We start from the raw sequence: 9,263 nt of genomic DNA, 5'->3' as shown, positions 1-9,263 counted from the left end.
TTCCTCCCTCCCTCCCCTGCCCGTGGGCACCAATCAGGGCTGCACAGGCCCCAGGTGACAGCCCCTGTGCAGGGGCTGAGGGCTTCCTTGCCTTTTCAGTTTTAAGGGGAAATGGGTGTTTTCTAAGTTGGACAAGTCACAGCGAGAACACAGCATAAATCTCCCTTGGGCCGACCTCCTCTCTGGTCCTTTGGGGAGAGGGTGGGCACTTCCCAGGGCTTCTGCTGACTGTGACTTCCCAGGGGGCCCCTGGCCCTCTTCCAGGTCCCCCTCCTGCCCTGGCCTGTCCCTCGTCCCTCTGAGCCCCGACGCAGACGCTCAGCACAACCCCAACTGGAGGTCTCGGTCATGCAGCTAACAGACACCTGTCTCCACCAGGGAGGACAGGACCTGTGGCTTTACTTGCCCCCCAACTCCGGCCCCGCGCTCGGTGCCACTAAGTGCGCTGAGTAAGTGAAGCCACAAATCATCCCCTCCATTTGTTTTTGTTTTTTTTTTTAAATAAAGACAACACAGTTTTTCTCTCATGTAAGATTTCTTGGTTTGTTTCGTAACAATTTGGTCTCATTTGCTAGTTGTTAGGAGCCTCAATCATGTCAGAGGCTGAATTTACACCCTGCACCCATCGCAACTCCCACCTTTACTCTGAACTGCAGACCCAGGGGAAGACCCTGGGGGAGGGGGACAGAGGGAGGAAGGGAAAACCTTGATGGGTTAAACCCCCAAAGAACTGAAATTTCGTCACACTTGAATACCTTTATTCCTTCATATCAAATCATCAGAAGCCCTGTATGTAAAAGGCCCAGATCACAAAGCGGCAAGGCCAGTGCCCCTCACCTTGGGGTCTCTGGAGGCCGAGTGTGACCACGTTTGTTCCCAGGTTTTCCCCAATGGCCCCCGTGGTTTCCCTTCTTCCTCATTCACGAGGGGAAGACGGTTCACCGACTCCATGGAGGGAAGTGCATAAATGCAAAACAGGGCCCCTCCTGAAGCCGTCCCAGTCCCCCGGATCAATCACACCTCCTACGGCTGCTGTCTGAGTTCACACCCTCCATGGGCGGAGGGAAAACCCCCTGGACCTGGGTGTGTAACAGAGAAGAGCAAACCTGACTCCATACTGGACCTATTCCTTTGGCGCTAACGCTGGGCTCTGTTGCCTGTGCTGAGTCATGCTGGCTCTGCCCCTTTGTAAAAGAATGTTGCCTAGAGCCTGAAATATGCAGGAGAGCCTGAAATCTGCAGGAGAGCCCATTCTCCAGGCTCTGACCTTTAAAGGTATAACTCTTATCCATTCATACAGAGATAAAAAGTTGCAGAACAGAAAAATAACAACTGTCTTGTTGGAGATTTATAGGAACGTTCGCCCCTGACCTGTGGACAGCTGCAAGAACCAAGGATACAGGCACCAAGGACGTGCAACAACCAGCCACACCCCCTGCCGTTTCAGTAGAAAAGAAGCCTGGGTTCTGTTAATAATTGGGAAAGATGGGTCTTTGGACCGCCAGTGCACCGTCTCCTCGGTCCGCTGGGATTGCAAATAAAGTGGCTATTCTTTGCCCCAAAAACTTGTCTCTCAATTTACTGGGATGTTGTGCAGTGAGCAGTACGAGGTTGGACTCCATAACAAGTAGGCCTCTCTGGGAGGGCCCCCCCGCGCCCCCTGCTCCACGGAGGAGCCCAGGATTGATGTCATCTGAAGCGCACTTGCCCACACTCACTAGTCCTTGCAGACCTAACCAATCACCCTTGACATGCCTCTCCCTAACTGGAATCCGGACGCCCGAAGAACCGGGCCCGGAGTTTGCTTTCATTCCTTTGTGGGGTGCATGTGGGGCAGCAGCCCCCAGACAATCATTGCGCCTTGAGCCTCTGTGCTCCATGCCACCCACCCTCCAAAGCACGCCAGCCTCTCAGTGCCCGCGGGACCACATTTCCTCCCTGAAGGACGAGGCGGGTGGGGCAGGTGGGTGGGCAGGCAAAGCACCAGGGAGGACAGGGTCAGGGTGGGATCGTCTGCCCCTGTCCTGGATGCAGATGCGAAGACCCCCATGTCAATGACGGCAGCAGACTGAAAGTTCCCTAGTTCTTATGTGCTTGCACAATGCGACCATCTGAGTCCACGCTCCCCAGGTAACACCAGCACTTCATCCCTGACATCCTGCACCTGACCCCCCACCCCCTGCCCAGGGTTCCTTCTCCATCAGGCAAAGCACCAAACCCCCAGCTCATCCCAGCAGCAGCCCCCAGCCAAGCTGCCTCAAGATTCCCCCCAGACTGCCTCTGATGAAAGGCTGCTCCTCTGCTGTAGTCTCTAGTTTGGGCTACAGAGCCCCCCGTTGACTACAGTGGGGACAGAGCCCAGGAGCCCATGACCTTGAACGGGGAAATGTGTAATCTCTATTCTCACCATCCTCCAACTGAAAGTTAGCATTTCCTCCCATAGACACATTGCAACAAACGAGAAATGACTATAGGAAGCAATCCCTGTGCCGTGTCGCCGACAGAAATAACAGAGGCTTTCAATCCACACTGCAGTTGTGTATGTTTATCGTCAGCTCAAAATCTCAACGGCTATTAGATCTGCCAGTAAAGAAAATCTGGTTTCCTGGGAAAACCTGGTGTTTTATTGCGTGCATTTAAATACAGTATTCAGAAAAAGGGTCCCAGGCTGGTGCCACTTGGATACAAGGGGATCCATGGCACAAAAGAAGTGAAGAACCCCTGGTGCAGGGGTCTTCGGAGCTCGGATTGAAGGCACGACACCTCCACACAGCTACTTATATAAAATATAATGAGCTTTGCCATTAAACCAGGTTTCAGCCAAATGGCCAAGCAATACAGAGGAGTTCCACCCCAATCATTCTGAAACGGCGACATGCTAGCCTCAGCCGGGGGCAGGCTGTTGCCGATGTGCCAGCCCTGGAGAGAGTGGCCTGCCGAGAAGGAGGCCGCATCCAGGAGAAGGGCCGCACGGGCTACATCTGACAGTTGTCATCTCCCTCGCTCGGAGCAGGACCCCAAGCCAGGGACCTGCTTCTCCGGCGAGGCCCCAGGTGTCCCCCAAGTGATCGGACGGGGAGGCAAGCTGGAGAGGGTGACGCCCCAGCCAGGACCGGCAGGAGTTGGAGGTACGCGTCCTGTGGTCCCGCAGTGATCCCGAGGACTAGAGCCACTTCCTGGAAAGCAAGTTTACGGCCCTGGGCTCCTGCCCTGGTCTGCTGGGAAGGGCAGCCTGCCTACCCTCGGGGTGCTCTGGAATTTGGCACCCGAAGAGCCACATTCCCTCCTTCTGCATACCAATAGCAGGTCAGCCCTCTGACTAATAATTTAATTATTAAAGTCTCATGTCAAATTACACAGTGAGCTTACGGGCAGAAACTAAGCAGCATTCTCCCGTCCCTTCGTGGACCCCCATGGGAGATGAAGATCAACGCGTCTTCCAAAACTGGCAAATAGGAAACTTTAGCCCAGAAGCAAAGAAAGAAAAGAAATGCTTCCCCATCATTACCACTGAGATGGGACTCTTCCTTTCACACAGGCTCATCTCATAGACAGAGAGCCTGGCAGCAAGAGGTTTTTCCGACAGCTAAAAATGCCGTCAGCTCCCACCCGCCAGATTTCACAGGAAGGTGACAGAGTGGCGTGCCAGCCGTCCCCGGAGAATCGCTTCCAGGTCTGTTACATAGTTCTCTGAGGACAGCAGGCACCTGTTAATGCCTAGGCCCAAAATAATTTTCCTTTCCAGATAAAAATGTCTGGTTTGCCTTTAAAAAACCAAAAAAGTAAATAATAATAATACCAAAAGCGAAAGGGGAATAACTAAAGGAAGTAGGAACTAAAGCATCCCAAAAGCCAGCCTGAAAAGAGGTGGACAAGAGCTGCTGATCAAATCCCACGGTCTGTCACCTACCCATCAACCAGCGCAAACAAATCAAATGCCATTATCCCGGCTAAAGAATTTACAATTATGCAGTTTTCATGCTTGAAATTCTTCATATATATATATATATATATATATATATATATATATACATACACACACCACATTTACTTATTTTATTATTTTATCTTGGCTGCATTGGGCTTCACTGCTGTGCGCGGGCTTTCTCTAGTTGCAGTAAGTGGGGGCTAATCTTCGTTGTGGTGCGCGGGCTTCTCATTGCGGTGGCTCCTCTTGTTGTGGAGCACGGGCTCTAGGCACGCGGGCGTCAGTAGTTGTGGCTCGCGGGCTCTAGAGCGCAGGCTCAGTAGTTGTGGTGCACGGGCTTAGCTGCTCTGTGACATGTGGGATCTTCCCGGACCAGGGCTCAAACCCGTGTCCCCTGCATTGGCAGGCAGATTCTTAACCACTGCGCCACCAGGGAAGCCCCCCATGCTTGAAATTCTTAAATATCATTTTGGATGTAATCTGGAGCTTTTAGGCTGCTTTCAAAGGAGCGTAGTGCCCATAATAAGAAAGGCTAGTCCGACAGGGAACAAAGGTTCTAAATTTAGTCCTAACTGCGTTTAAGTGGGAGCCTGGTATTTCTGGCATCACAGAGGCGGTGAAGACTAAGTGGGGAGGTGGTGAGACAAGGCTGCTTGCGGTTGGCTCTGGGCGTATTTGATCCCAAGGCTGCTGAGTAAGTTTTCCAGTAGTCTGTGGATGTGAGCTGAGCCAGAAGCCAGGCCCCTGCTGCTAGCCCACTGTAATGTCAGCTCCTGGACCCCTCAGAGCGATGACTTCCTCATCGGTGATGGGCTTGAACTGGGATGCTTACAGGTTCCCTTCCCACGTACTCAGATCGGGTATTTTTCTCTCTCTCTCTCTCTCTCTCTCTCTCCCCTTCTTTCCCCAACCCAGGTCCCTAAGCACCAATTCCAAAGCTGAAGTTCTAGGAATTCTGGCAGTTTTTCCTTTACTCGTGGTCCAATTCTGGGGATGCCAGGGCACCAGGCTAACCCTGCACCAGCCCTGAGGGGGCAATAAGAAAAATCACAAGTTGTTTCAAGTTTAACCAGCACAGCTGAGGGTCAGGCTGCCAGGCTTGGCGTACGTGGCGCCTGCCGTACAGCCTGCCATGGCGTTGGAGACAGGGGTCGGAGAGAGAGGCCCAGCCTCCTTCACCTCCAGGAAGCGGCCTGGGCTCCCTGGCCGTGGGTGGACCGCAGGGCTGCAGGACGGGTGGACGCGGGACTGCCCAGGAGCTCTGGCCTGTCTATGACGCAAATCAAGGAGTGACTGTCTCACTCAGGTGTATCCTCGTTGTTGCATGTTACAGAATTTCCTTCTATTTTTCAAGCTGAATAATATTCCATTGTATGCATATACCACATTTTCTTATCTATTCATCTGTCAAAGGACATGTAAGTTGCTTCCATTCGTGGCTACTGTGAATAAAGCTGCAAGGAACTTGGAGGTGCTCACAAGTCAGTCGCAGGACAAATACTGCACGACTCCACTTCTAGGAAGCATTTAAAATAGTCAGATTCATAGAACTGAACAGCAGAATGGTGGCTGCCAGGGTCTGTGGGGAGGGGAAATGGGGAGTCACTTATCCACGGGCATAAAGCTTCACCAGCACGATGCAAAACTTCTAGAGATGAGCTGTGCAAATGCAACCCGGTAGCTGAGGTCAGCCACAGTGTAACATGCACTTAAGAACATGTAAGAGGGTAGCTTAAGTGTTCTTACCACAATAAAATAAAATTAACAAACAAGAAATGACATGTTGAGCTTGGTGTCGCCAACACAGTTCAGAGGTGGACGTGAGTTATCCTGGTGGTTAAGGAGAAACACAGAATCTGTTAACAATGCCACCAGCATCCGATCAGACACATCCTAGAACAAACTGCTGATATGCAACAAAACTGGCTGGACGTGGATGGGTGAGTCCAGAGCAGCTGGAGAGGGAGGCCAGCTGGCCACAGTGGACGGGACAGGACCTAACAGATTTGCCAGAGCCCCAAGTCAGGTCTTCAGAATCACAGGTCAAGAAATGCACTGTCCATTCCCCCAGAGAGCTGATTCCATTCTCTACATGTGGAGTGGGAACCCAGGATACCAATGGGGGGGTGGTCTACTACAGGGTATGAGAGATTAATCTCCATCAGCCCTTCCCGGCCCAGGTACAGGAAAAACTGGACTCATGACCGGAAGAAAGCTGGCTCGGCATGATAACAGTTAACAAGTCCTCGGCGTTCAGCAAACTCACGCGGTCTCCCCAGCAACCACACGAAGTGGGCCTTCCCCTGCCCACATTTCACAGAGGGAGAAACCAAGGCACAGAAAGCACAGGATGTGGCCCAAAAAAGCAGGAAGGTGGAGCCCAGAGCCAGGACACGGTCCCGGAGACCAGGCTGTCTGAGGTCTAACCGCCTACAAAGAGCCCGACTCCCAGACAGACTGTCTGCGTTAACCCTCACCGTGTGCCCTGGGGGCAGGTCCTTAACTCCCTGGGCCTCTGTTTCCCATCACCAAAATGTGGACAGTACCCACCCAAAGGGGCTTGTGAAAATGGAATTAATTTGCTCAATGTGCTGGAGCTGTGCCTGGCTTGTGTGAAGCCCTCCGTGAGTGCTGGTTAATTAAACCGTGACTCAGATTCCTCCCAAACTTCAGGGTCGGCTCCACCATCCCAGGACCGCCCCCATCTGAGCTCTTCATCAGCACATTTACTGTCCCCTGCGGCCTGCTGGTCACCTTTGCTGTTGACCGATCTCCTACACCTTCCGTATTTGTATGAGTCTTGCTTTCCGAGGATGACCTTCCCCCCATTTCTCGGGGACACTCTGTCATGTGGCCGCCACCCACTGTGTAACTGGAACTGAAAACCAGCCCAGGGCAGGAGGACAGAGGTCAGTGGCCACAATCACCCCAACCTGCTGCTGGACAATGAAAATCAAATGCCTGATTACATTCTCTTTGATGCTCCAGCGTCCTCTGGCCAGATGACGACCAGCATTTCACCCCGAGCGTCGCGTCCTTTTGGCTTAAATAGTTTTAAATAACCCAATGGGTGGTACGGCCACCAGAAACCATGTTACAACACTGGCTGCACATTTTAAACAGGGGAGGGGGCGGCTTTTAAAAAATAGTGATGCTCGGACCCCCTACCCCAGAACACAGGAGCTAGGATCTGGCAGGGCAGGGGTGTGGGTATCCAATCCCTTTAAAAGTACCCCCGGAGAATGTGATGTGCAGCCGCTGAGCAGAAGTGGGAGGTAAGAGGCAGTCATTCAGGGTGAGAATCAGAACGATCCTTATTCCAGGCCAGTTGAAGAGTGAGGTCTACCAGGAAACTTAAGTGCAGACAGTGAAAGAAAGAAGAAATTTAAAAACGCCCACAGAAATATCCACATGGTAACGTGAAGATAAAAGAACCCAGATCCACATAACCAGAGAGGGGAGCAAACAGAAACCCCAGGGCGACCTCAGAGGTGGGCCCCAGCACAGCCCGGAGAAGCTCAGCCCAGAATGAGCAGTGACGCCCTTCCCTTCTGAGAGATGCTTAAAACATGAAATAAAATCCTTTTCTAAAGCTTCCGAGTTCCACCCGCAGCACTATAAATAATACTACCTGAAGGATGACTTTAGCTCTATTGTGTTCAGTGTGACGCGATTTGACTACAGGTTACAGGCACAGGGAAGATCTGGAACATTCCCTCTGCGTGTATGTGTCTCTACACTGATAGTGAACCTGGTGAGAGAACAGCCGTGGAAACAGCTGCCCCGAGGAACGTTTGCAAAGAACAGATGCTTAGAGCTCTTTTCATGCAGTCAGAAGATGGGTCCACGTGTCTTCCCAGGGTGATAAAAGGGGTCGGCTGTGTGGAGCCACCGCTGGGCACAGCTGCCTCCACCTGTGTGTGCAAACTGAGGGGGCGACAGGGCACGGACACTTCATCTGAGAACCCACCCTCCACGCAGAGGCTCCGGGAAATGAGGGGGTGATCCAACACCGACCATCGTGACGTGCGTGACGCTTAATTTTATGTGTCAGCGTGGCCAGGCCATGGTGCCCAGCTCTGTGGTCCGACGCACGTCTAGATGCTGCCAGGAAGGTATTTTTTTAAGTGTGATTAACATCGGCAATCACTGATTTAGCAAAGCAGATCGCCCGCCATAATGTCGGTGGGCCTCGTCCAATCAGTTGAAGGGCTTTAAGAGCAAAGACTGAGACTTCCTGGAGAAGAAGGAATTCTGCCCCCAGACTACAGCCTGAGTTATAAAATACTGTGCCCGAGTTCCCAACCTTGCTGCCGTGCAGGACTCAAGATGCAACAGCAACTCCTCCTGGGGTCTCCTGCCTGCCAGCCCACCCAGCAGATTTCAGACCTGCCAGCCCCACACTCCTGGAGCCAGTTCCTCTCTCCCTCCCCCAGTCTAAATCAATCTCCCTGTCTCTCCGTGTCAGTCTGTCTGTCCGTCTCTCTCTCTATATATATATATATATATATATATATATATATATATATATATATATATACACATACACATATACATATATATGGATACATATAGTGTATATATGTAGTGTATGTATATAGTGTATATATATTGTATATGTATCTAGTGTACATATATATAGCATATGTATCTAGTCTGCATATATTATACATGTATATAGTATATATATAGTACATGTATATAGTGTATATATATTGTATGTGTATCTAGTGTATATAGCATATGTATCTAGTCTATATATATTATATATGTATATAGTATATAGATAGTATACATATACAGTGTATGTACACTGTATGTGTATCTAGTGTATATCTATAGCATATGTATCTAGTCTATATATATTATATATGTATATAATATATAGTATACATATACAGTGTATATACATTGTATGTGTATCTAGTGTATATATATAGTATATGTATCTAGTCTATATATATTATATATGTATATAATATATATATAGTATACGTATACAGTGTATATATATTGTATATGTATCTAGTCTATATATATTGTATATGTATATATTATATGTATCTAGTGTATATCTATATAGTATATATATAGTGTTTATAAATGGAGATATATATGTATCCACATCCTCTCGGTTCTGTGTCTCTGGAGAAGCCTCACTAACACACTTGTTTCTCTGCAAGGTGTCCTCCTGGGAATGTGCCTGCTGGCAACAGCCAGACCCTCCAGCAGGTGGGACTGTCTCAGCAGCCCGTCTCCTCTCTGTGTCCAGGTGTCTCCACGGACGCCCGATTGCCTCCGTAAACAGAGACCGCCCCAATGTCCCCTGCAGGCA

The 9,263-nt window shown here is 50.3% G+C and overlaps 1 protein-coding gene across 1 annotated transcript in view; it reads right to left on the bottom strand.

Moving 5' to 3' along the window:
* The window catches only part of RAB20 (RAB20, member RAS oncogene family), a 29,799-nt gene that overhangs the window by 1,427 nt on the left and 19,109 nt on the right, over positions 1-9,263 (bottom strand). The window lies entirely within an intron of this gene.

Source organism: Lipotes vexillifer, unplaced genomic scaffold, assembly GCF_000442215.2.
Source record: "Lipotes vexillifer unplaced genomic scaffold, Lipotes_vexillifer_v1.1 scaffold132, whole genome shotgun sequence".
NCBI lineage: Eukaryota > Metazoa > Chordata > Mammalia > Artiodactyla > Lipotidae > Lipotes > Lipotes vexillifer.
The sequence above is the reverse complement of the archived record's forward strand: the minus strand, read 5'-3'. Positions and strand labels throughout refer to the sequence as shown.